Raw genomic sequence first — 27722 nt, 5'->3', positions numbered from 1 at the left:
CATGAACTCCAATATGTACTGTGAAATACTGAAGCAGAGCATGATCCCCTCCCTCCGGAAACTGGGTCGCAGGGCAGTGTTCCAGCATGATAATGACCCCAAACACACCTCTAAGACGACCACTGCTTTATTGAAGAGGCTGAGGGTAAAGGTGATGGACTGGCTAAGCATGTCTCCAGACCTAAACCCAATAGAACATCTTTGGGGCATCCTCAAGCGGAAGGTGGAGGAGCGCAAAGTCTCGAATATCCGCCAGCTCCGTGATGTCGTCATGGAGGAGTGAAAAAGCATTCCAGTGGCAACCTGTGAAGCTCTGGTAAACTCCATGCCCAGGAGAGTTAAGGCAGTTCTGGGAAATAATGGTGGCCACACAAAATATTGACACTTCAGGAACTTTCACTAAGGGGTGTACTCACTTTTGTTGCCAGTGGTTTAGACATTAATGGCTGTATATTGAGTTATTTTGAGGGAAGAATAAATTTACACTGTTACATAAGCTGCACACAGACTACTTTTCATTGTGTCAAAGTGTCATTTTGTCAGTGTTGTCCCATGAAAAGATATACTTAAATATCTGCAGAAATGTGACTCACTTTTGTGATACACTGTATATATACAGTGTATCACAAAAGTGAGTACACCCCTCACATTTCTGCAAATATTTTATTATATCTTTTCATGGGACAACACTATAGAAATAAAACTTGGATATAACTTAGAGTACTCAGTGTACAACTTGTATAGCAGTGTAGATTTACTGTCTTCTGAAAATAACTCAACACACAGCCATTAATGTCTAAATGGCTGGCAACATAAGTGAGTACACCCCACAGTGAACATGTCCAAATTGTGCCCAAAGTGTCAATATTTTGTGTGACCACCATTATTATCCAGCACTGCCTTAACTCTCCTGGGCATGGAATTCACCAGAGCTGCACAGGTTGCTACTGGAATCCTCTTCCACTCCTCCATGATGACATCACGGAGCTGGTGGATGTTAGACACCTTGAACTCCTCCACCTTCCACTTGAGGATGCGCCACAGGTGCTCAATTGGGTTTAGGCCATCACCTTTACCTTCAGCTTCCTCAGCAAGGCAGTTGTCATCTTGGAGGTTGTGTTTGGGGTCGTTATCCTGTTGGAAAACTGCCATGAGGCCCAGTTTTCGAAGGGAGGGGATCATGCTCTGTTTCAAAATGTCACAGTACATGTTGGAATTCATGTTTCCCTCAATGAACTGCAGCTCCCCAGTGCCAGCAACACTCATGCAGCCCAAGACCATGATGCTACCACCACCATGCTTGACTGTAGGCAAGATACAGTTGACTTGGTACTTCTCACCAGGGCGCCGCCACACATGCTGGACACCATCTGAGCCAAACAAGTTTATCTTGGTCTCGTCAGACCACAGGGCATTCCAGTAATCCATGTTCTTGGACTGCTTGTCTTCAGCAAACTGTTTGCGGGCTTTCTTGTGCGTCAGCTTCCTTCTGGGATGACGACCATGCAGACCGAGTTGATGCAGTGTGCGGCGTATGGTCTGAGCACTGACAGGCTGACCTCCCACGTCTTCAACCTCTGCAGCAATGCTGGCAGCACTCATGTGTCTATTTTTTAAAGCCAACCTCTGGATATGACGCCGAACACGTGGACTCAATTTCTTTGGTCGACCCTGGCGAAGCCTGTTCCGAGTGGAACCTGTCCTGGAAAACCACTGTATGACCTTGGCCACCATGCTGTAGCTCAGTTTCAGGGTGTTAGCAATCTTCTTATAGCCCAGGCCATCTTTGTGGAGAGCAACAATTCTATTTCTCACATCCTCAGAGAGTTCTTTGCCATGAGGTGCCATGTTGAATATCCAGTGGCCAGTATGAGAGAATTGTACCCAAAACACCAAATTTAACAGCCCTGCTCCCCATTTACACCTGGGACCTTGACACATGACACCAGGGAGGGACAACGACGCATTTGGGCACAATTTGGACATGTTCACTGTGGGGTGTACTCACTTATGTTGCCAGCTATTTAGACATTAATGGCTGTGTGTTGAGTTCTTTTCAGAAGACAGTAAATCTACACTGCTATACAAGCTGTACACTGACTACTCTAAGTTATATCCAAGTTTCATGTCTATAGTGTTGTCCCATGAAAAGATATAATGAAATATTTGCAGAAATGTGAGGGGTGTACTCACTTTTGTGATACACTGTATATATATATATATATATATATATATACATATAGTTTATGCATTTTTCTCCCCTTAGTGCGTCCAATTGCGTCATGCTTCCTCTCCACCAATACCGATCTCTGCTCTGATTGAGGAGAACGAAGCTAACCCACGCCCCCTCTGACACGTGGGCAGCAGCCTTATGCATCTTATCACCTACATACGGCAGGACACACCCTATGAGCACTCTTTTCTCATCTCTGTGCAGGCGCCACCAGGGGTCGTAACTGCTCCAGTCATGAGAGAGAGAGACCCCATCCGGCTTAGCCCCGCCCATATGAACAACAGGCCAATCGTTGTTCATGTGGCCGCTCAGCCTCAGACGGCAGGCAGAGCTGAGAGTTGATACGATGTATTCGAGATCCCAGCTCTGGTTCCAGCGTGTGTTTTTACTGCTGCGCCACCTGAGCGGCCGGAAAATAAGATTCTTACTGGGATGTTAGGTGTTGTACCACCATGTGCAAGCAACTATTTTGTACCTTGTCAGAGATTCTACTATGTAAACCAAGCCTGATAAGCATTCTTTACATTCCATAAAGTCATAGTTCTTGTTATTTGTTTGATTTCATAATATAGTATCTTAATTTAAGGGAATGTTTTAAATGAAGTGGCAAGAGCCCACTAAAATATAATATCTTGCAAAGTCGTAGGTGAGAAATAAACTGCACACAAGTCCAAGCAAAGTCAAAAGTTTGCATACGCTAGTAGAGGACATATACGTCTTATGATTTTAATTATTGTTGCTACTGCTGTTCATTGACAAAAACAAAACAAAAAGCAAGAACCCACTTTTTAAGAACTTTAAGATCAACACAGTGGCAGATCAGCCATCAATGAACTGGACTACTGATCAGAAGGTTGTTGGTTTAAGCCCCACACTTACTTACTTGCCAACTGTTACCAACTGTTGGGTCATTGAGCAAGGCTGTTAAACCTCAATGTCCCTCTTGTACAGCAAGACCAGTAATAAGCATAATCTGAATTAACATCTTTCTATGTATATATGAATGTATCTGTATTACTTAAATTGCTGACTTTAGGGATTGTGCTACTGGGCTCTTGTCCAACTGTGCTGTTCTGCCTAACTGCTTCAACTGCAGTTTAATGAGAAGTGGTGGTGGGCTTTGCATGTCTTGGATAATTCATGTGCTAGTGCTTACCTGCCCAGATTGGTAGCTGCTGTGTAATAGTATATAGTAAATGTATTGTTGACTAATAGTAATGACTACATTGGAAAAAAAATTAGAATAAAAACAATCCACATTGTTTTATCACAATATCAGTCTCATATTAACAAGACCCACCTCGTCCCAGCAAACAGATGTAATGGTTATCAAATAGTGTTGACAATCTGACAATCATGACAATCTTAAACACAGGTAGAATATGTGGCATCAAGATAGTATTTTAGAATGCTACATGCATTATTTAACACATACACTGCACAGTAGTAATGCTCGAACCTCAGCATCTGAAGTGGTGCTTCAACTGCTCCCTCATCCCTTGCTTTTTTCCTTCCTGCACTTTTCTGTCAATTCTGCTCCACTATCGCTCTTCTCCTTCACTCTTCAGTCAAATACAGCTGGAGGCACACAGCCCTCCCTCTGCTGGCTCCATCCATTCCTGTCTCTCTATCCACTCCCTCCCTCCATCCCTCCCTCTCTTGCACGCTCACTCAGTATCAGCCGCTTTAACAGATGCACAGAGCACCGCCGCTTCTCCCTTTCATTCCTGCCTGCTCTCCCAAACCATTCAGGGCCACTTGGAGCACTTTTGTCAGCAACTGGAGGATAACATGGCACCGGTACATATGAGGACCAAAGGATAAAGCCAAGACAGAACTATGGATGGGAAGTGCTAAAAATATCTACCACACCAGAGACTGCTGATAATCTATCCGGTCTCTCAATTTTTTCCTGGATACCTGTGCTGTTCCATGGGATTAAATATGACTTAAAATTCAATCAACGGCCAGAGAAAGGATGAAAAAGAGAGGTACGTGCTCTGAAGGGATTCGGAGATTTAGCACTGTAAAGCTGGTTAGGGCAAGAGTTGGAGCGAGGGATCGTTAGAAATAAAGAGAGGAGCGTGGTGGAAGGAAAGAGGCTCTCTTGTCTTTTCAAGGAAGTGACGGGTCTGACTTCTCCATCTGTCAGGACTATTCTACAGTCTGGACGTGCTCGGGAGGCAGGTTAGTGTGTTTGTGTGTGTGTGTGTGTGTGTGTGTGTGGGTTTGTGTGTGTGTGTGTGTGTCAGTCATTATTTGAAGGGCAGATGCAAAGCTAGAAAAAGGAAAGGCCAGTGATAAAGAGATAAAGTCATCAGATTTTGGCTAGAGAAGTAAGATTAGAATGATTGGATAGGTTAAGTTGTTCAGGATAGACGAATGAGGGTATGTAAAGATAAAAAATAGAAATAATGCACAATCCATAGTTTTTACAAACAATAACGTAAACAAAAAAAGTTTTAAACACATGAATGTTCACATAACTGAGGCAAAAAATGCAAAAATGTCTGATTTTAGCTTAAAAAATAAGATCAGGATGGGTAAATAGATTACGTTGTTCTGAACAGATGAAGGGATGAACAAGGATAAGAGTAATGCTGTCTCATGATTCATATTTGTGCAAGAAATCTTAATCGTTCTTAACACAATTGAACCTTTCAATCATATATCATCATATAAGACAGGGGAGGCAATAAAGACAAAGCTACAAATCCGAATCTAAAGAACGGAGATAAAATGATACATAGATTAAGTCATTCACAATGACTGAATGAATAGTGATAGAGTTGATAGAGTAAAATGAAATAAAAAGATAAATGATTTTGGCTAGAGGAGTGAAATAAATAGCAAAACAATATAGAAGGAGATTTGCTTTCTCACAAGCCTGAAGTTCTATCAGTGTTAAACACTAAATCGAGCATTTCAATCATATGATTTGACTTTGATATTAATCAGACTAATATGGAAATATAAGAAGATATAAGAAGTAATGCTATTCATAATGAACGGATGGAAAACATTCTGTCCTAGGTCATTGTGTTGTACAAAAATATATATATTTCTTCCGGACATCTTGATTATATTAATGATACTTGGGTCGAAAACAGAAATGAACACATCAGATTTTATTTAGAATACTGAGCCATGATGAGAGGTTGTTATTTATGATGAATAAATTAATCTGCATATTAAATTATCTGCATATTGCTGTCTCACATTCCATAGTTGGTAGACAACTATATATATTTTAATGGACATTTAAACCATCTAACTAAAGCTGGGATGGGATGATTTAACGTTATTCTAATTAGGTGAACCAATAAACAGACATTTAGAACTAATTTATCTGTTTTAAGAACATTGTAATCATATTATTGAGGCCAGGGCAGAAAGAGAGATGAAGCTATCTGATCCTGGCTATAGAAGTGGGATAAAGGTTCGGTTGACTTATGTTCTTAGGAAAAACAGACATGAATTTGTGAAAAAAAAGTATATTGCATATTTTCTGTTATTTTGCATAGAATAATGGGATCAGGATACAAGGTTGGATTGAGATGCACAGATACACAGAAGGATGCACAGATATGTGTATGGATAGATAAATGATTTAAGCAATGCAAAAAATGCACGTTTGTCACCTATTTGATTCCTAACTGTGTAATCAACTGTATGTTTGTGGGTTCATTTACTGTCTTTGTTGCTACATTCATACACACTAACACACAACCACACACACACACACCCCTGTTTTCTATTTACACTGAGATGGAAGCTCAGCTGGTGAGCCTGAGATGACTGACAGGTTGGGGAGTGCAAAACCAGGGGGGGGGGCAAAAAGTGCTATGCTGACATTTAGGAGAGAGATCGATGTTTCTGCTGGTGAATGAGGTGAGAATACACTGGCCTGACATTAGCACTGAACATACAGGTAAACAGAAGAGGTGAGAGAGAGAGAGAGAGAGAGAGAGAGAGAGAGAGAGAGAGAGAGAGAGAGAGAGAGAGAGAGAGAGAATATCTGAAATGCCAGAACGGCTTCTTGAATGTAGCAAAATTGAAAAGGGCAAGCAGTAAGGAAGAGAAAGTGTAAGGAGGCGATAAACAAAAAAACACCCCATTTTCAGAAAAGTTGGGTCATTTTGTAAAATGTAATAAAGAGAAATCTGTAATTTGTTTATCCTCTAGAGTCTTTATTTAACAAAGTAGAAATAAATCTTTATTTAATGAGGGTAGAAAGACGAGCTTTGTAAAGACTGATCTCCTTTGGTGGATCCTCCTTTTATACCCAATCATAATTCCCTCACATTTACCAATTTTCCTGCTATGTACATGGATATTCTATAAACATTTACTTATTTTGCCACTGTCCCAACTTTTTTGGAGTGTGTTGCAGGCATCAAATTCTAATTGTGTTTTTATTTACAAAATACAAAGAAGTTGACATTTTTTCCACATTTTTAGCATTTAGCAGACACTTTTATTCAAAGCGACTTTGAAGTGATAGTAAATTGCAATTATTGGTTAAGGGCCTTGCTCAAGGGCCCAGCAGTGGCAACTTGGCAGTGGTGGGGCTTTAGATTGTTAGTCCAGTACCTTAACCGCTAGACTACAACTGCCCTCAGTTGATCAATAAAAAACATTTTACCACCTAGCCTGGGGATCGAACCCAGGACCTTCTTGCTGTGAGGCGACAGTGCTGCCCACTGAGCCCCTGTGCCGACCCAAAATACAATGAAGTTGATTAGTGAAAATATTGGAAATCTTTTCTTTCTACTTTTATCGGTTAAATAAAAATTTAACTGAATGAACAAATCACAGATTCCTCTTTATACTGCATTTTACTGCATGTCTCAACTTTTTGGAAATAGTGTTAAAAATAGTAAACAACTATGTGGTTCTAGGGTTAGGGTGATAAACAGACAACAGAAGCTCTTTCACACCAAACTTGTTAAACCATACCTGGCTCAGTGTGTAAAATTATATTGCAAAAATATTGACACCACTTTGAATCACTTATTAATGAATGCCACAAAGGTTTATACAATTAGTCATGTAAAAGGTATATGCCTCCAACTTTGTGCTCAAGGGTACAGTCATGCTGAAACAGGAAATGGCTTTTCCTAATTTGTTTCCACAAAGTAAGGACATGAGGACAAGGTTTGATGAGTTTGGTGTGAAGGAAATTCAATGACTTGCACAGAGCACTGATGAAAATCAAAGTGAAAACCTTTGGGATTAATTGAAACTGCAAGTCTGCCCTTTTTGTCCTAAATCAATGCATGACATTACAAATACTCTTCTGACTGAATGAGTACAAAATAGCACAGACACAAATCTTGAGAAAAGCCTTCCCAGAAGAGGAGGAACTGTCGTGGTAAAGGTGATGTCTAAGACAATTTAAGTTTTAAATGCTGCCCCTTAGCCCTAAATTGCCAGTAATGTATATCCTGACTTAGTTGTTAATTGCTTTGGATAAAAGTTGATAATGGACATACACGACATAGCCACAATTATGTTGACCCTTATTCTAAATAAATAGGTTAAAATATTTCAGCCACATGCCTTTAACAACAGCCATACTAATAATCTAATATTATAACATACTAATAATCTCAGTAAATGTCAGTATGGCACTACTGTAGTGTAAATGCTGCCTCTACAAGAAGTCAACACATTAAATATCTTGGTGAAATGGAAGTTTGTTTTTGTGGCATTAACATGCCCATGAACTACATCTAATTCAGAAGACAATGAGTCACACATGCTCACAGAATGGGTTTGCAACCTAAATCCAGCACCTGGAAAATGCAGACACTTGGCTCACAAACAGATGACACAACTACACCTGCATCTGGGCAGGATTTCTAAAGCAAACAACGCATAATGATAATCTGTCCTTGGGATCAAACACAGAAGTTTAAAACTTCTTCTGGAAGTAAGATCAACACAAAGTAAACAACTTAATTAATAAATGCATGTCGTTAGTCATTGAGTATTAAACACAACAAAATTTGCTGTGCAGCTCCTTAGGAACAAATCATACAGTCATGTAATCAAATACAATAAAAGGTGAAATAGACATAACAAATATCAATACAATATTAGAATATCCAAAAAAATATAGGTGCTAAGTGGCACTGTGGCTTAGTGGGTAGCACTGTCGTCTTACTGCAAGAAGGTCCTGGGTTTGAATTCCAAGTTGAGTGGTCCGGGTCCTTTCTGTGTGGAGTTTGCTCATTCTCCTCCCAGAGTCCAAAAACATGCAAGTAAACATATTTAAAATTGCCCTAGGTGTGAATGAGTGAATGTGTGTTTTTGCCCTGTGATGGACTGGCAACCAGTCTAGGGTGGTTTCTGCACTTCACCCAGTGAATTGTACCCACCGAGACCCTGAATTGGATAAAGCGGTGGTAAAACATTTCTTGTAGCAATTATATTAAATCATTTATTCACTGTTTGTGTGTTGGCTTTACATAACATATGCCAGGTATAAGTTAACTATTTCATGCTTATGACAATGGCATTGCACATATGGTTAAAAACATATAATTATTACTTATTCTTATATTATTATTATTAATACTTTTAAAAATGTTAAAGTATTATGTGCACTTTTATATTGATGTACAGTACTTCGCACTTGTGTTATAATGGCACTAAAGTAAATAAGGTAAGAGGCCAGTATTTGTTCAGCTCATCAGTGACACTAGGGAAAAACAGTATTTCAGTCTGAAGGTGTGGGTCCTTAAAACCCTATAATGCTTTTCAGACAGAAGCAGAGAGAAGAGATTGTACCCAGGGTGAGCGGCTTCATTTAGAATCTTTCTGGCTCTGTTTAGACAGCGAGTTCTGAAGATGTCCTCCAGTGTGGGCAGGAACCATCCAATTATTTTTTGGGCCATGTGTATTACCCTCTGAAGAGTTTTTTTGTTCGCTACTGTGCAGTTGGCATACCATGCTTTGAAACAGTAAGCCCTCCACAGAGCAGTGATAGAAGGCCACCAAAAGCTCAGCAACCAGGTTCATTTAGATTGCTGTGGATTGGACAGCCAGTCATGAATAAGCATGGGATTTAAATGCCAAAGATTGGCTGGAGGAAATGTTTGTAAAGCAAACATTTTCTGGGGTTAAGATTACATCTGGACATGTAATGGACAAATCTAGGTTTGACAAATGTAAAGACAACACTGCTTGTCCAAACACACAGTGGCAATTATATGTTAAATAAAAAGAAGTGGGGGTCTTAATGGATTATGTCTTGGTGGTTCGGGCTAAACCCTCTAAGTTCCATTAAATAATACAAAGCAAATATAGATGTATAGCAGCGATGTAAGTGAAATCTCTTTACAAAGCTTCAGTTCCAAACCCCATAATTAGCCAAAGTAAAGCAACAGTGGCGAGGAAATCCTTATTAACATAAAGTCAAAGAAACCGTAAGAGCACCCATCTCTATTTTGAGCAGCCTAGATAGTATTTGGATAAACAATTTTGATTAAATATCTAATATTTGGCAACATTTCATTAAGATCAAATAAAAACTATAGATTTAGGTTAGGAATATGCTAAATATTTTATTTATTCATTTATTAATATCACGTTTAGGTGTCCACATACTTTTAACAATGTGGTGCATCCCATCTTTATATAACCTCAGTGTTAAGACCGTTCTCTGTGTTTTTATGATCCACCATTCATTGCTTTGTGTTTCTGTTTCTTGGCACAGAGGAAGGCAAATTCGCCAGCAGACATTAACAATCTGCAAAGCAGCTTCAGCAAGATGAGACCCTGGGAGAATAATGCCGTAAAATCCAAAAGAAAGGAATAAAAAAAGAAGAAGCTAATAATCAATAGAAGAAAGCCACCTAGAATGAAGGATGAGCATACAAATATTGAAATACCGAGCAGATAAATGAAGGCGGCTGGTGGAGGGATGAGCAAGCAAGAGAGCAGCAGAAAAGTATGACAGCAGGATAAACAAAAATAAGAAAACACATGCAGACTGGCGGCTGGGAAGATTGACAGGATCAGATTTCTTAGCATAGCATCCTTCTAAAACCCACAGAATAATATTCAGCATTTTACCTCAAATACAAAATGGATTTGAATGCGCAACCGGAAATCTAGGTCGACCTGAATCCAACACCACTTGCACCTGGAATGTGCAGTAACCTCTAATAGAAGACATACACATCTGCCTGGACACACAGAGGATTGTGAGATTGGAAATAGAGACATGTGCTTCTACACAAAGGCCTGGAAACACTGGAAGGACTCACGACTGTGGACATGACCAGCTGACTGGGTGCTGCCACCAACACAGATAAGAAAGGTGAGTGTAAAGTGTTATCTATCTATCTATCTATCTATCTATCTATCTATCTATCTATCTATCTATCTATCTATCTATCTATCTATCTATCTATCTACCTACCTACCTACCTACCTACCTACCTACCTACCTACCTACCTACCTACCTACCTACCACCCTACCACCCTACCACCCTACCCTACCCTACCCTACCCTACCCATCCACCTACCTATCTAATTAAGGGAATTGCAATATTTACAATCCCATCCTAACTACATACTCGCGTCTTTTCAGTAGGGGTTAGAACCTATTACAAAAGAATTAATGCAGCAGTGTCTGGTTATAAATGGACTGTGGAAAATGTACACATACATGTAAATGTATTCTTTAAAACCACTAGAAAATATATGTCTTTTAAATGATTGTTTAGTAGGGCTGACAGTTTGCTCTATTTAACACAGGAGCATCTGTACAGAGACTTAACTGGAACACTGGCTTCACAAACCAAACACATTATAAAATATACAACATTAGCAGAGCATTGTGCAATGCAGAGGAAATATCTGGTACTGATGGAACATTAGGAATAAATGATTACTGGAAGGAAAGTTCACTGCAGTTTTAATCTGTCCCATTCGTAAATATGCACAGTTGGAAATGTCCTTATCTGTTCAGTAACACAGAGCTAAAATGGTAGTATTTGTTTTAGGTTGTGTTTAAGACTGGGGTGGCTGTATTGTAACTGTAACCAAGTAAAAATCTCTAGATTGTTAGAGCTTTTACAAATTTTGCATGCTTCTTGGTTGGCTAGTCATGTGGTACAAGATGCCACAGGCTTGATTTCTGCAGATGGTTTGGCTACGCAAACACACTCAAACAAGACAGATGTGCATTTTCAAAAACAGTTATTTCTAAATGACTTCCCACCCATTATGTGAGCCAGTTAATATTGCATTTGTATCTTCCACTCGCACTGTCTCGCTTTTATAATCTTGCAGCAGGAGCAAAGCAAGCATTACATGTGTGCATACACTACAACAGAAGAAGTAAAACACTGACATTTGCAGTTGACTTATTTAATACACACACAAACTTGTATTACTATCTCAGTAAGGTATGTTTAGTGACAGCAGCTGTACCTAGGGGTCAATGTACTGGACTAATAATCAGAAGGTTGTCGGTTCAAGCCCCACCCGAGGTTGCAACTGTTGGGCCCTTCCTTGAGCAAGGTCCTTAACCCTCAATTGCTTAGATTGTATACTGCTAAATGCCAATGCGGTGATGTGCATTAATGTATTCAAACCATCAATTCTATAAATGTGTACATGTGCACTAATTCTAATTATTGCCAGGACCAAACCCTGAAGAATCAAAAAACTAAAATTAGTATGTACAAGCAAATGTAAAAAAAAAACAATAAAAAGAAAAATAGTGCCTACAAGGCTGATAGGCTATTTTCAGATCAGTCCTAAAGCTATTTCTACTTTTACTAGTTTTACTGTGAGACTGTGGAAATACAGTGACTGTGGCAGGTCAGTGGTTAAGGTACTGGACTAGTAATCAGAGGGCAGCAGGTTCAAGCCACACATCTGCCAGATTGCCTCTGCTGGGCCCTTGAGCAAGACCCTTTCCTCTCAATTGCTTGGATCCTATACAGTCACAGTTGTAAGTCACTTCGGATAAAGGCATCTGCTAATTGCTGAAAATTTAAATATAGAACTGACAAATTGTCATACCTACAGTATGTGTTAATAATAAAGTAGCTCTAACTCAATAGGATTTTCATTGAACTGCTCAGAGGAGAATTTGCTGCAATGCTCAGAATGTAGCTGCACTGCTCAGAATGCAAGATTACACCATGAATTGTCTCCTGACACACTTTTAAAATGCAACAATTCATGAAAGTAATCCTGAGGGGCTGAAAGTTGTGTCTGGTATGCTCCCAGCCCAAGTTAACATTTGTAAAGTATATTTAAGACAGTTAGTGAGTTTCTAAGCAAGCCACCTAACTTTGGGTTAAATCAAGCTTGTATGTAGGTGGTTTAGAATATTTAACCCAAGCTTTGCTGTTCAGAATTGATGTGAGCAACATAATAAGGCAGCCAGGACAGAAGAGAGTGAAGTATTGATTTTTAAATGTGATATATTTAACGCAAAGTCTTACATTCATTGCATCTTACAGAAAAATTTGGTTTGAAATGATCAGCTATCACCGTTAAATGGACAAAGCAGTTTCTGCTTGTTTTTTTATTTAAATCCATATATCCAGAGCCTTAACATAAAAACCACTGCAGTATAGACTCCTGGAATAAATGCAAAAAAAAATGCTTGGACAAACAATCTAGCCATAAATATGGACAAGCAGCAGAGAGCTTCTCATTACATTAATAAGCAAATCTATGCCTCTATTTAAGCAGTGTAAATTATGAATACTAGTCAATCATGTCTGCAATACTGAACATCAAATTCACCAATCTAGCTAATGGGTAAAATTTTCAGTTCTAAGCAGCAAAAACTCACATGGCTCTAATATTTACTTTTACACAATGCACAAATATTTCTTTTAATGATGCAGTAACTAAACATTATGTAAAACAGTTAAGCAGTGTTGCTGTATTATGATAACTTGTAATAGATACAATTCACCACACTTGCAGGACATTAAAGAACTTGCAGGAGGCACCTACAACTGTGATGCACTGTGTATTCTGACACCGTTCTATCAGAACCAGCATAACCTTCTTTAGCAATTTGAGCTACAGTAGCTCGTCTGTTGGATCGGACCACACGGGCCAGCCTTTGCTACCCACATGCATCAGTGAGCCTTGGCCGCCCATGACCCCATCGCCGGTTTAACACTGTTCCTTCCTTGGACCACTTCTGATAGATACTGACCACTGCAGACCGGGAACACCCCACAAGAGCTGCAGTTTTGGAGAGGTTATTCACTTCACCTGTCAGTGGTCATTATGTTATGCTTCGTTGGTATATGTATGTATGTATATATAAATATAATCAACTGATGCAATTGTGACCTCTGCTGGCTGATTGATGGCGCGGCTACGGCACACGTGTCGGAGGGTGCGTGTGTTAGTCACAGCTCTCCTCAGTTGAGGAGGAGGAGTGGAGGTCAATAGCAGTAGAAGACAAGCATATTTTTTTTATTTGCTATTTTTTTTATCTGCATTAATAGTTATGAAAGGTGGACATTGTTATTTTTTTGCACCTTTCCCCCAATTTTTTAATTACCCGATTGCATTATGCTTCCTCTCTACTGATATTGACCTCCACTCTGATTGAGGAGAGCCGTGACTAACACACGCCCCTCCTACAAATGTGCAGTAACTGACTGCATCTTTTCACCTGCACGAGGTGAGTTCACATGCGGACCAGCTTTGCACACGGAGAGTCACACCCTGATCCTATTATTCCCAGTCTCTGTGTTCTCTCATCAATCAGCAAGCAGAGGTCGTAATTGCATCAGCTATGAGGAATCCTCTCCAGCACCCTCCATGCAAACAAGCCAATCATTGTGCACGTAGATGCCCAGCCTGCCGGTAGCAGAGCTGAGATTCGAATCAACGAGTTCGAGATATCGGCTTTGGTGTGCTAGTGTGTTTTACTGCTATGCCACCTGAGCGCCAAAAATGTCTCCCTAGAGAAAGACAGGGATAGACATGTCCATTACATCCACTGAATGAGCAGATCTTTTAGCACTTTGCTTTCATTTGCTCCCTCCATCAACTGTGCCACTCTATCGTTCCATCACAGGGTGATTCTTCATCTTATCTGATCTGTTGTTGAGAGTCACACCCTGATTCCATTATTCACAGTCTCTGTGTTGGCACCATCACTCAGCCAGCAGAGGTCGTAATTGCATAATTTATGAGGAATCTCCTCTGGCACACCTCTCTCCCAAACGAGCCAATAATTGTTCACGTAGGAGCCCTGATCTCACTAGTGTCTGATCTCCATGCATATTCATACACACAGCTGAGATTTGAACCAACGAGATTTGAGATTGGTGTTCTAGCGTGTTTTACCACTGTGCCACCTGAGCGCCGAAAAGTGGACATTGTTAACATAGCTGCATCCCAAACCACATCCAAAAGGGCTACATAGTGTGTAACTACACCAACAGCAGTGCAATAATAAAGATATGGCCAGCAGCCACTCCCAAGCCTCTACAGCAGCTGAACTGATTTCCATTCTCGTGTCTGATCTCCATGCATATTCATACACATAGGACACTTCACACATCAGGATTCTCACTTTGCCTCTCTCTGTATAAAACACAGAGAGAGGAGGAGGCGGCACTCGGGCTAAGTGCTCACTGTCGCCATGCCAACATCAATGCCATCACCCCATGTTTCTGCTCTCCACACACAACACTTTCTCTCTAGTTACTTTCCCCACAAATGTCTCCCTAGAGGAAGACAGGGACAGACATGTCCATCATGTCCACTGAATGAGCTGATCTTTTAGCACTTTGCTTTCATTTGCTCCCTCCATCAACACTGCCACTCTTTCATTCCACTGTGTGGTGATTCTTCATCTTATCTGATCTGTTGTCCAGCATGTCTCTGCCTAACGAGGCTTGCAGCTATTGGTCATGCCCACGCTACCACCTCTCCCCTCTCCCCTCGTTCTGGCTGGCATTGTAAAGGGGGTGTGAGGTAATTAGCGCTTAGCATGTAGCTATGCAGGAACAGCAGGTTCAGATCAAAAAGGCCAGATGGCTATATGCAGAAATTATGAGGACTGCCCAGTGCTACCAAGCGCTTCACACCATTTACAGTCTTGGTTTTCCTGCTCAGCTTATATGCATGAATGCACTTCGGGTGTAGCCCTGTATGAACATTTCTAGAAAATACATTGGTGAGTGAGTGCTTATGGTGCAGTTTTACATCTATGGTGTATATTGATCAGAAACTTGGGGCACTCTATTGGAAGAATACTGACAGGTCAAATAGCTGATCTACAGTTAGTTCACTCCATAAACACACTCACATACAGTCATGTGAAAAAGTTAGAACACCCCATGAGAACCTTTGTCTTTTTGAACATATTTAAACAAATGAACATTTGAGCTTCATTTGAACAGTATTGAGAGATGGAGCTTATATAACTAAACAAATGAAACTGAAAAAAATACTTTTAAACACAAGTTGTAAAATGTAATAAACAAAAAAGAAAATTTATTGTGAGGAAAAAGTAAGGACACCCTATGTCCTAATAGCTGGTGTTTCCCCCTTTGGCTGAAATAACCTCAATTAGACATTTCCTATAACCATCTACCATCTCTGACATTGACTGGAAGAAAGTTTTCCACACTCCTCCATGCAGAATTTCTTCAGCTATGTGAGGTTTGATGGGTTTCTTGCATGCACAGCTGTTTCAAATAAGCCCACAACATCTCAATAGGATTAAGATCCGGGCTTTGACTTGGCCATTCCAGAATTCTCCATTTCTTTCTTTTGAGCTATTCCTTGGTGGATTTACTGGGATGTTTTGGGTTGTTGGCATGTTGCATGATCCACCTCCGCTTCAGCTTCAGTTTTTGGACAGATGGTCTTACATTTTTCTCAAGCACCCTCTGATACAGTGAAGAATTCATTGTGGATTCTATAATGGAGAGCTTGCCAGGCCATGCTGCTGCAAAGCAGCCCCAAACCATGACATTTCCACCCCCATGCTTCACAGTTGGTATGAGGTTCTTGTTTCCAAATGCTGTGTTTGGTTTGCGCCAAACATGTCTTCTGTTACTGTGCCCAAATAATTCAGCTTTGGATTCATCTGTCCAAAGCACATTGTTCCAGAAGTGCTGGTCTTTGTCTAGGTGTTCTCTGGTAAACTTTAGTCTTGCCCTGATGTTTTTTTCACAGAAAGGGTTTCTTCCTTGCTCACCTCCCATGAAAATCAAACTTGTGCAGTCTCTTTCTGATGGTAGATGCATGTACCTTGACATCAACTGTGGCAAGAGCTAGCTGTAGGTCCCGTGATGACATTGTAGGATTATTGGAGATTTCTTTACGCATCTTGCAGTCTGCTCTTGGGCTGAACTTGCTAGGACGGCCTGACCTGGCCATGTTGGCAGTTGTTTTAAATGTTCACCACATGTAAATGATTTTCCGGACAGTGGAATGGCTGATTTCTAATTGTTTTTAGATCTTTTTAAATCCCTTCCCAGACTCATATGCATTTACAACCTTCTTTCTGAGGGCCTCAGAAAGCTCTTTAGATCTCACCATGGTGATATCACTTACTTCAACAATCAAGAGCAAACCAAACTAATGTCTGAGGTTTAAATAAAACTCCACTGTCCCCTAACGATGGTCTAATCATTGCAGCTGATGTGGTGCACCGGATTCTAATTTTAGACATTTTAAGTAGTATTAAATGTGGGGGTGTCCTAACTTTTTCCTCACACTAAATTTCCATTTTTGTTCATTACATTTTACAGCTTGTGTTTAAAAGTAATTTTTTAACATTTTATTTGTTTAGTTATATAAGCTCCATCTCTCAGTACTGTTCAAATGAAGCTCAAATGTTCAAATGTTTAAATATGTTCAAAAAGACAAAGGTTCTCATGGGGTGTCCACATGACTGTACATAGAGCAATGCGTGTCTATTAGAAAACTCATCCACGTCATAGATCTTAGACTTTTGACGCAGTGTTCTAATGCTCTTAGAGATTTTAAGCTCTAGAGTTTGAATCTCAGCTTTGCTATTGACCTCATAATTAGCTGTGGCTGAGGGAGGGAGGTTAAATGGGTTTCACATTGCTGCTGCAAGTACAGTCAGGTTGCGGCACCTGCACAATGAATGATTCATGAGTAGTAATGTGTGACTCTCTGTACATAGAATTGCTTTCTGTAAAAGACTGCCTCTGGCTGGTGAAAAGAAGCAGTTGTATGTCTGAGCTGAATCTGCAGCTGTGCTTGTTTAGCAGTAATAATTAGCTATAGTTAGCTATAATTGAGGAACTGGACAAGACTAGATTAAGACTAGACTAGAAAACTAATCCCTCACATCTTTCCTTTAACCACTGGTAACACAATAGTTGAATTAAGTTTTATTTAGTCAGACATTAGGATGGACAACAGCATTTGAACACTTAGAGACAGTTTAGAATACAAGTTAGGTAACAGTTAATAAAATAAAATAGATGACCTGGATTTTAAAGATACTTTGCAAAATAAAAAGGCAAGTGAGATCTTTCCTGCCAAAAAAAAAAACGATCAATGATGATTTAAGTGAACTAAGTGAACTATGAAAAGGTTTAGATTTTATTAGAGCTACATAGATGCACCAAGCTTAAAATGCTACAAATGCTGTTCTAAAGACCTGGTTGTTGATACGTACACAATAGGACAAGCTGACAAAAATCAGCATTGTTGCTACTCTCCTAAGGGATGAATGTCCCACAAAGATCACAAGAGCACAATGTCAATTGCTGATGAAAGAAAAAAACACCTCTTGTATGGTGTTTTAGGATAAGGTTTTAAACAGATAAGACATAGTGTTTAATTTCTGGCTTAAATATTATTTGAATCCAATTTTAATTATACAAGGGATCTTCAAAAAGTTTCTGCACTTTAATATTTAGGTTGGAAACTGAGTCTGGATTTAGCGCCATCTGATTTCCACCTTTTTGGACCACTCAAAGAAGCTTTAAGAGGAAGAAGATTTTCATGTGATGATGATGTGAAAGCAGCGGTGCATCAGTGGCTATGGACTGAATTAAAAAATGTTAGCTGATGGCATTAAAAGTTGATACGACGCTGGGAAAAATACATTGGAAGGTGACTATGTAGAAAAGTGATGTAATTTGTTTTTAAATTCTTAATATATAGAGTTAAAAAAAGTGTGGAAGAACCCTTGTATTTAAATCAGCAAACCTTAAATACACAAGGAGCCCAATTATGAAAAAGAAATAATTAGAAGCTCAAGAAAATCATTCACATTTACATTTTGGCATTTAGAAGATGCTTGTTTCCAAAGCGCCTTACAGTTATGACTAGGGATGTAACGATACAATCTACCCACGATGTGATGCGATGCACAATACTGATTTTTTAAACAAAATGAAATTGAAGACAAATGATGACAAAGTTTCCTCTTATTATTTCTCTAAAATAAAATACAATATTTGAGCTTATCTTTTATTTATCTAAATAAATAATGAATGCCCTTTTATTTCTGTGGTAGGTACAAGCTATGCAAAACAATGCTGCACATTTCCCTTTTTGTGTGTAAAAAAAAAATAAAAAAAAAAAATTTTTTTTTTTTTTAAAACAAATTCCACATTAATTAATTAAATGAATTATACAAATAAAGAGAGTATTCTCACATAAATAAATTTGGCTGGAAAATTCCAAACCTGGCAACCATGTAGTGACGTCAACCAGGTAAGGTGAATAGCGCCAGTGCCCTCTGCTGTTTAAAGTGAATATCGATTCATTATACATGTAAACCAATTTGAATCGTTACAAATGTGAATCGATTTTTAACTGTCTTGTGGTGCATTATTACATCCCTAGTTATGACTGAACACAATTTTGAGCAATTGAGGGTTAAGGGCCTTGCTCAGGGAGCCAACAGTGGCAACTTGGTGGTGGTGGGGCTTGAACCGGCAACCTTCTGATAACTAGTTCGGTATCTTAACCACTGAGCTACCGCTGCCCATCGTTAAGAAGATAATTTAGAGTTTAAACCTGGGCAGCAGAGTATCAAAGCTGAGAGCTCCATCACCCATACTGGTATGAGTTTAGTATTCAGTACCTGCCTAAACTCAGGAAAGAAAACAAGCTGTAAACATCAAACAGGAATGATGAAAGTTCACATGCAATACCAGAGAACTCGACAAAAACTGTGGTGTCATCAATGTCTGGGAGAAGCAAAGGAAAAGATTTAAAGGAAATAAAAAGAGAACTTGGGTGCAACCAAAGCCAGTTAATTGATCCACTAAAAAGTTACAACCCAAAGGCATTTAAGGGGTGAAACTTAAAATAACAGACAGCAGCAAGAGGTTAGCTAGCTCAAGAAGCTAACATAGCAACCTTAGAGAACTCGAGGAGAAAATACTGTAGCATTTAGAGAAAGCTGATGCCAATATCATTAACCGGCTGGGTCTAAAGAAATGTGGGAGAGAGCAGATTCAGCTCTGAATCACCGGTCAGCTTGGTAATGGTTCGCACAGGTGAAGTCAATAAGTCTGAATGAGCACAGGAAACACAAAGAAATGTAATTTACATTGAATTACACTTTGCATCAAACTGCTCCTCTAAATTATATGCTTCCAACTCTATGCTATAGTTAGAGAAGGGCTTGACCGTGTCTACACAAGGTCCCTAAACATGTGGTTTGACCTCAAGCCTATTGACCACTTTTGGGATAAATAGGGCCGTCGATTGCGAGTCAGATCTCAGCATTCGACCTCACAAATGCTCTTTTGATTGTACTGGCATGAATACTTCATTTTAATGCCCTTGCGCAACTAGAATTTATTGCATATGAATGTCCAGGATGATAATTTAAATGTGCAAAACCATAAAATACTTAATAATAAAGAATTAACTGATCTTTATGGTTTATTTTTGGCGGCTCTGCCTTTGACCCATATGTGTGTGGATTTTATTGAACTGGTGAAAAGGGGAAAGAGAGAGTGTGTGGGAGTGTGCAAGTAACAAATGGAGGCACCGGAACTAACTAAATGTAAAGTGCAAACTCATTTATCACTGTTCTTACAGTCCAAAGCACTTCCTCTCCTGTTATATCAGCCTCTTAGTTGGCTCTGTTCACTGTAAATGTGGCAGTGGTGAATGGTCTATTGCTTTTTATAAGAGGCAAATTGTGGGTCTTTGCGCCCCACTGGCCAACCAAATGAAGTGCTGGAGGTGACGTAATCCACCGCTAGTTAGTGGCCACCTGCGTGTACTGCTTATTTCGAGGTATAATATGTCACAGGATAAATGACGCCAATTACCCCTCTATAATACCTTCTGCATTGTCATATACTCCTGATTTCCTGTCACATTAAGTTAAAAGGAAAAGATTTCATAGCTTTTTTTGCTGCCTTTAGCCCTAATTGCACTGGCTAATTAGAGTTTATGGTGCATATTAAAGTGGATAAGTATTGCATGGCTGGCTGGCTTAGAAACGCAGCAAAGTTACGGAGTGTAAAATCAGTTCTTATCTTCAGGTGCAATAATAATTACTTTGCTAAATCATAGTTCAGATCAAAGAAAGAGCAACAAAGACAAAAAGGGATAGGAAATGAGAAAAGCCGTATGATTTAACAATTTTTTTCTGGTGATTTTGATGTTTTGTCAAGCTGAAAGTAATGAGATAAACCAGGAAAACAGAAGGCCAGTAAAAACCCCTAAAATTTACGGCTACTGTGAACAGATGGAACATAGCCTAGAGTGCAGATGACAGAGGAAATGTGAGTATTTGGTTAGAATTTTTGTTTACCCTATTTACCCTGTATTCAATTGTTTTGCCTCATTTTAACCTCATTTTTGTGCTGCCAACATCCATGAATAGAACCTCTGAAATTTAATTACCAGTAGAGGACCATATGGCAGAAGGAGCGGAGTAGTTCATGTGTTTATGGCTAGTACTAGTCACCAAACAATGTAAAATCCACAGTGATACAAAAGGCTGTTTTTTCTGTACAATTCAACATACAGATTTGTATTTCTTTATGTAGATTTCTAATATATTTTGTTCAAGTAATGTGTTTTCCATTCATATTTTCAAAGGGGGGGGGCAATGTGGTATATCTAGTAGGGTGAGTTCTGCACATCAACATGGGTCTTGGAGACAATGGGTTTTTTCGAAAACCTAGTGAGCTGCCTTGCTGTCTTACTGTCTACATAGGCAGCTGCCTCAGTAGAGAGGATTCTAATAAGTCATCGACTCATAAGGCAGGTTATTCGAACGCACTACTTAGACAGCGATAACATCGGGTTTTGCTTACTAAGCTAACACAGTTAGCATCATGCCATTCAAACCAATGGGACGAGGTGGCACAACGCGCTAGCATGTCAAATAACATCTTCCTCCATGTACCGAAAATGGTTAAACTGTCCCTGACAAGCCCGAACTTGCAAATAAATACACTTGACCGTTTATACAAATTAAAAATCAATGACAATTTAATTACATTTGAAAATAAGTCTGTTCTTTGCTTCGCATCGTCTGCCATATTTTTTATTTTTCTGTGAGAAAAGTGCCGCACTGAATGTTGGGATTGCCTTCGCCGCTGAGGCAGCATCAGATGCTCACTCGTTCTTGAGTCAAAAAAGCGTTGAAATGTTAAGATACCTTACTACTGAGAATATTAAGGCATCTAGGATTTTAAACAGCCTCCTTCTCGGGAGTGCATGTAGGATGATGTAAAATGCTGTCTATGTAGAGAGCTCCCTAGATTTTTGAACACACTCACTGTATGTTAGGATTTTATTATTGTGTCCATTTAAGCTGTATACCAAAGTATTGAAATTGTGAAGAGTGGTCTTAGTCTTTTAACCACGTCATAGATCTTAGACCTTTGATGCGATGTTCTAATGCTCTCAGAGATCTTAAGCTCTTAAGTTTGAACCTCAGCTTTGCTATCGACCTGTGACAGTTAGCTGTGGCTGAGGGAGGGAGTTAAATGGGTTCCTCTTTGTTGCTGCAGGTACAATCTGGTTAAGGTGCCTGCACAATGGATATTTCATAAATAGTAATGTGTGACTTTAGGTATGCAGGATTGCTTTCTATGAGAGCCTGCCTCTGGACGGTGAAAAGAAGCGGTTGGCCACAGCACTTTTATCAAAAGGGGTGTGTGTCTGGGCTGAGTCTGTGTATTCATATTCTATTAAATGTGCTGACCATTCAACATGCCATGGACTCAATACACAACCTTAATTTTGTATTGTGAATACACACTCTGGGTACTTGTACCTTGTTCTTGTGAGTGATGTGGAGTCATGCGGTCCTTGTTAAAGCAGCGAAAGAAGCTACAATTGAAGAACTGGACATGACTAGATTGTGAGGACAATACAAAATAGAATAATAAAACAGCAATAAATGCTAATGCTTACTCAAAGACCCTCTTTACTCAAAGAGCATGCCAATTATGTTCTCTTAGACTCCCTGTCATGAATGGCTATGATAATGCCAGGGGTTTAAACTTGTGATAGCCTAATAAAAAGTTGATTGTCTTTCTGTTGGGTCCGTTAAAGACTCATATTAGTTTAGAATAAAATTTAAATTCGTTTCTCTTTCTCACATGACATGATTTACTAAATATAAAAACATTCACACTAGTTCCTGTTCACACAACAGCTATTTTTTCCTCTTTTCCCTCTGGCTCAGAAATATGCTCATCATTTCTATTTTTGCTCTGGCGTTATATTTCTGAGTCATCACTCGCTGCCTGTCCCTCTTCATTTCCGAGTATTTGTCCTCTTACTCCAGGCCATTCCTGTCTACAAGCTCTTTTCCCATCTTTCATGCCCCCCTCCTCTCTGTGGCTTTAATTAGTTTGATCCTCTCCATCCAACCTTTTCTTACAAAGTCAGAAACAGAGTGATGGATGACAGCTGTCTTAGATTTAGCTGCAGGAGGTGTGTTTTTGTATGAGAGAAGGTGTGTGTGTAGAATAGAATGACAACGATAACCAAAAGAAATAGAGGAACCGAATAAAAGTTAAAGTATGCTAAATATCACTCACAAGCAGGGTGGGACAAGAATGAGGTATAAGTACCCAAAGTATAGGTAGGGCAGTTGTAGCCTTGTGGTTAAGGTACTGGACTAGTAATCCAAAGGTTGCTGATTCAAGTCCCATCACTGCCAGGTTGCCACTGTTGAGCCCATGAGCAAGGCCCTTAACCCTCAATTGCTTTGACAGTATACTGTCACAGTACTGTAAGTTGCGTCGGATAAAAGTATCTACTAAATGCTGAAAATGTAGATGCAAGTATATATTCCTTATACAAAAATGAGGTTTTGTATAGAGTCCATGGCATTCTGAATGGTCAACACATATAAATATTTATTTACTTATTTATTAGGATTTTACCGTTATGTTTTACACACCTTAGTTACATTCATGACAGAACAGGTAGATACACAAGATTCATCAGTTCACAGTCATGAAAAATTTTGCATCTCCAATTCACCTCACTTGCACGTCTTTGGACTGTGGGAGGAAACCAGAGCTCCCGGAGGAAACCCATACATACACGGGGAGAACATGCAAACTCCACACAAGGACCCGGACCGCATTGCCTGAGGACCTTCTTGCTGTGAGGCGACAGTTCTACCCACTGAGCCACTGTGCTTCCCCAGCACATGTACATATATACTGTAGGTAGTACTGTTGGCTCACAGCAAGAAGGTCCTGGGATTGATTCTCAGGTGGAGTGGTCCGGGTCCTTTATGTGTTTAATTTGCATGTTCTCCCTGTGTCTGTGTGGGTTTCTTTTGGGGGCTCCGGTTTCTAACTACCATTAGTAAATTTGCCCTAGGTGTGAGTGTGTGTGCCCTGTGATGGACTGGCAACCTGTCCAAGGTGTTTTCTGCCTTTCGCCAAGTGAATTGTACCCACTGCAACCCTGACCAGGATAAAGAGGTGGTAAAACAGACAATGAATGAATTAATAATTGTTATATATGTGTACGTACAATGCATAAAAAATATTAATAAACTTAATAATAACAGACAAATGAGATTACTGGTATTACTCGTAATGTGAGTGCCACACAGTCATCCCTTCATATACTTTAAAAAAGTAATCTATGGAAGAATTGCATTGTTTTCACCCTTTTAGAAGAACCACATTTAAAAGGCTTTTTATGTTTGCCAGTTGTCAGTCTTGCAAAACATAAAGGAAGCATTGTCAAAACAATTTTATAGTGGTGCAGGTGGTAGTGTAGGTGTTACACAGCAACATTGTTTTCAAGGACCAGTGATTCAATCTTCGCCTCTGGCTGCTGTCTGTGAAAATTTTTACACATTGGCCCCCATGTATTCTGGTTTGCTTTTCTTATCTTAATCACTGTTATGGGGGTCTGGTGCCAACTTGAAACACTGGGCACAAAGCGGCAATACACCTTGGACAAGGTGCTAATCTTTTGCAGAGCACTATTTACTCATCTATTCACTTACTTACAGCTAGAGGAAACTTAAAGCAGCCAACCCCCTTTCTAAACACTTTCTTTGCAAATGAATCTTTTAGAGACTATACGACTTGCAGACTGACAATGCTGACAATGTCTGGATTTTTTACGCCTCTTGTTGGCCAATTACTGATCGCTTATTACTCTCTGTTCACACCTGAAGAATCCTTATTGCCTGTGGGCGTTTGGTTGCTGTGATTTAACTGATGCCAAGCAAAAAAATTATAAATAAATAAATAACTATATAAAAATCAATCAATCAATAAATTTATAAAATAAATGACATGGTCGTACAGTGTACTTTACTGATTAGTATCTAGAGAACAAATAGGGGAAGAAAAACCCATTTTGCTCACAAATCATATTCTTCAAATCCAATTTTTTTAAACCACAAATTAGATGTGTTTCCACTAAAAATAAAACTAATGATGGGGTGAAGAATGGCTCATCTATAAATACCATCCCCACATACAACACGTGCAGTAAACAGCTTTGCAATTACTGCTGTCTATTTCAAAAGTCTGACAACGTGACAATGTGTTACTCCTCCATCTCTAGTAGTAACTACTACCTAGAACAAAAACGGAGTGTACCATTTACAGTGGGGGAGATAAAAAAAAATCGCTAGCTCTAATTAAAAATAAATGACAGCCGGTCACTTTGTCTCATTGCTTTGTTGCTGGTATGAACGTACCTTTAGAAGCACTAGCACATACTCTAACACCTGTCCTTGTTAGGGTGACCCTGACTCAAACAGAGGATCACAAAGACGTTCACATTTACCATTGTTGCAGATGACTTATTCAAAATGTTCTTTACCAAATGATGAATTAACAATAAAGGGGAGTTTTAGAGTGTGTTTACACTTGAAGTCCGGACCAAACAAGAAAATAATACATCGTTACAATTGTTACAGTCCTGGTTTGCTTAGCATAAACACTCATTACTTTACAATCAAACTGAAATTAAAACAAAAAAAAAGTGATGCACATAGTTTATCAGTAAAAGGTGAGGTATGTTACCACCTGAAAGCTTCTGTTTACTGTTACTATAAATACCTGTGTAGTAAAAATAAGAGCTAAGACTGCCTACCTACTAAAAAAAACCTGTTAAATTAAAATGATGGTGGTGAGAGAATGTGGTGGAGCAAAGCGCCCAATGCTTAAAATGTTAAGATTTTTTACATCACTGACTTAAACTCTTCTGTTTAGTTAAAGCTTTGTAAATAACAATAATTTAGGATGTTTGTATTATAATTTATTTAGTCCTTTCAATTGAAAAGCACATTTTTTACCCCAAAAAATTGAAAGTAAACAACCCATGTGGCATGGTGTTGACACTGGTACTGTGTCACACAGTAATGTGTCCTGAGGTTACTGGGATCTTCTATCACTATCTGTAAGTATGAATTGCTCCTGGTAGTCCAGTTTCCATTCATCTATTAAAAAGATGGAAAATGTGGATGGGCTACTTTAAATTACTCCAGTTATGAGTGAGGAAGTGAGGGACTGTGTGTCCTATATATTGCCACGGTGTATTCCTACCTTAGATGTAGTGTTATTAGGTCACACCAAACCAACTACAACTCAGGATGGGACTGTTAGCAAAAATAAATGAATTAAAATAATTAAATCTTTTACGTAGCATGTATAGTATAATGTAAGCTATGCCAGATGCATGAGTTTTATGTGCGATTGAAAAAATGGATTTGAGGAAGTTCCCAAAAGCGATGCTATCGTAAACTGTTGGATGTTCTTAATAATTATAATTTACTTATTCCAAACCACTACCTTAATCTCACATGTTTTCTCTAAGACAGGCAAAATCAGCCACTGTAGTGTCTTAAGATAGGGGGTACACTACAGATAAAAAAGCATTTTAACACAAAGTGATGATTTGTGCCAGAAAATTTTAAAAAGTCTATCTTTTGGAGTATACTCCTAACCACCTCCACTTTGGTGATGCTTATTTTTTCAGTTCTTCAGCAATTTCACGTATACAGTCAAATACACTACTCTGTTTGGCTCACAGACACGTCTGATTTACCCCATCACTCTAATACTTAAGAGGAAGATACTCAAGACTGCCAGAAACTACACAAAATGTTCAGACATAAAATGCTGACCTCATCAGCAATGCCTTAAATATAACAAGCAATGGAGAGTGACTTTGGCATGCTGTTGTAGCAAAACTGCTCCCTTGTGGCCTGATTATAGAAGAGGTGTCAGCAGGTACGATTAAAGGTAAAACCATTGACCATTAAAGTTCTAGTAACCCTTTCCTAACCATAAACACTACAAAGCACTACTTGGACATTTTAAACCCCAACATCAGAACAAATTGCAGGTAAATGTGGCCCTAATTTTTTTCTCATATGTGACCCAGATTTTTTTCTTCCTTTTTCTGGGACAGTGTGAACAGCTGAAATTACAAATTATTTATTATTTTTCATTTTCTTTTTATATTTTACAACCACTTTATCTTGGTCAGGGTCACGGTGAGTCCGGTTTGCCTGAATTACTAGCCGCAATGCACCGGGCGAAACGCCAATCCATTGCAGAGCCTCAGCAGCTCAGTTTAAACGTGTGTGATGAATCTCAGATGTTGTTCTGTAAATGTAGGCCAATTAAGAGGCACAATCTGTTCAGATTTGTGTCAGAACATGAGCACTTTAAAATGCTAAAATGAACAGCCTAAACTCACAATCATGTCTATGCAGAACATCTGAACGGGAGTACTGAAACTTGAATTTGTGTAAATATAGCAAAAGTAAACCCAATGCCAATTTACTCCATCAGGGTATGTCTGTGTGATCTTGGATCTGCTCAGCCTTCAATTTTACAGACATGCAAAAGTTTGACCGGCTGCTCAATAGTGTCTTAAGTGTCTCTAGTGATGAATGAGTGAGTATATGGGTGAGTAGATGAGTGTATGTTGCCCAGCAATAGACCAGCATTGTGTTCAATATATATACCTCACATCTCAGCCCAGTGTTTTAGTATGGTGCC

General features: G+C 39.2%; 2 protein-coding genes across 2 annotated transcripts in view; one reads left to right on the top strand and one right to left on the bottom strand.

Annotated features, from left to right (window-relative positions):
* Window positions 1-27722, bottom strand: part of pcxb (pyruvate carboxylase b) — a 371478-nt gene that overhangs the window by 105934 nt on the left and 237822 nt on the right. The gene's annotated exons all lie outside the window — the stretch shown is intronic.
* LOC134311632 (leucine-rich repeat and fibronectin type-III domain-containing protein 4) overlaps window positions 10282-27722 on the top strand; it is a 44207-nt gene continuing 26766 nt past the window's right edge. The window contains exon 1 of the mRNA XM_062993280.1: window positions 10282-10562. The gene's annotated coding sequence lies outside the window, so the exon portion shown is untranslated. The remainder of the gene's footprint in view (window positions 10563-27722) is intronic.

This window comes from Trichomycterus rosablanca, chromosome 4 (assembly GCF_030014385.1).
Source record: "Trichomycterus rosablanca isolate fTriRos1 chromosome 4, fTriRos1.hap1, whole genome shotgun sequence".
In the NCBI taxonomy this organism is placed as follows: domain Eukaryota; kingdom Metazoa; phylum Chordata; class Actinopteri; order Siluriformes; family Trichomycteridae; genus Trichomycterus; species Trichomycterus rosablanca.
This window is presented reverse-complemented; position numbering and strand designations above follow the sequence as displayed.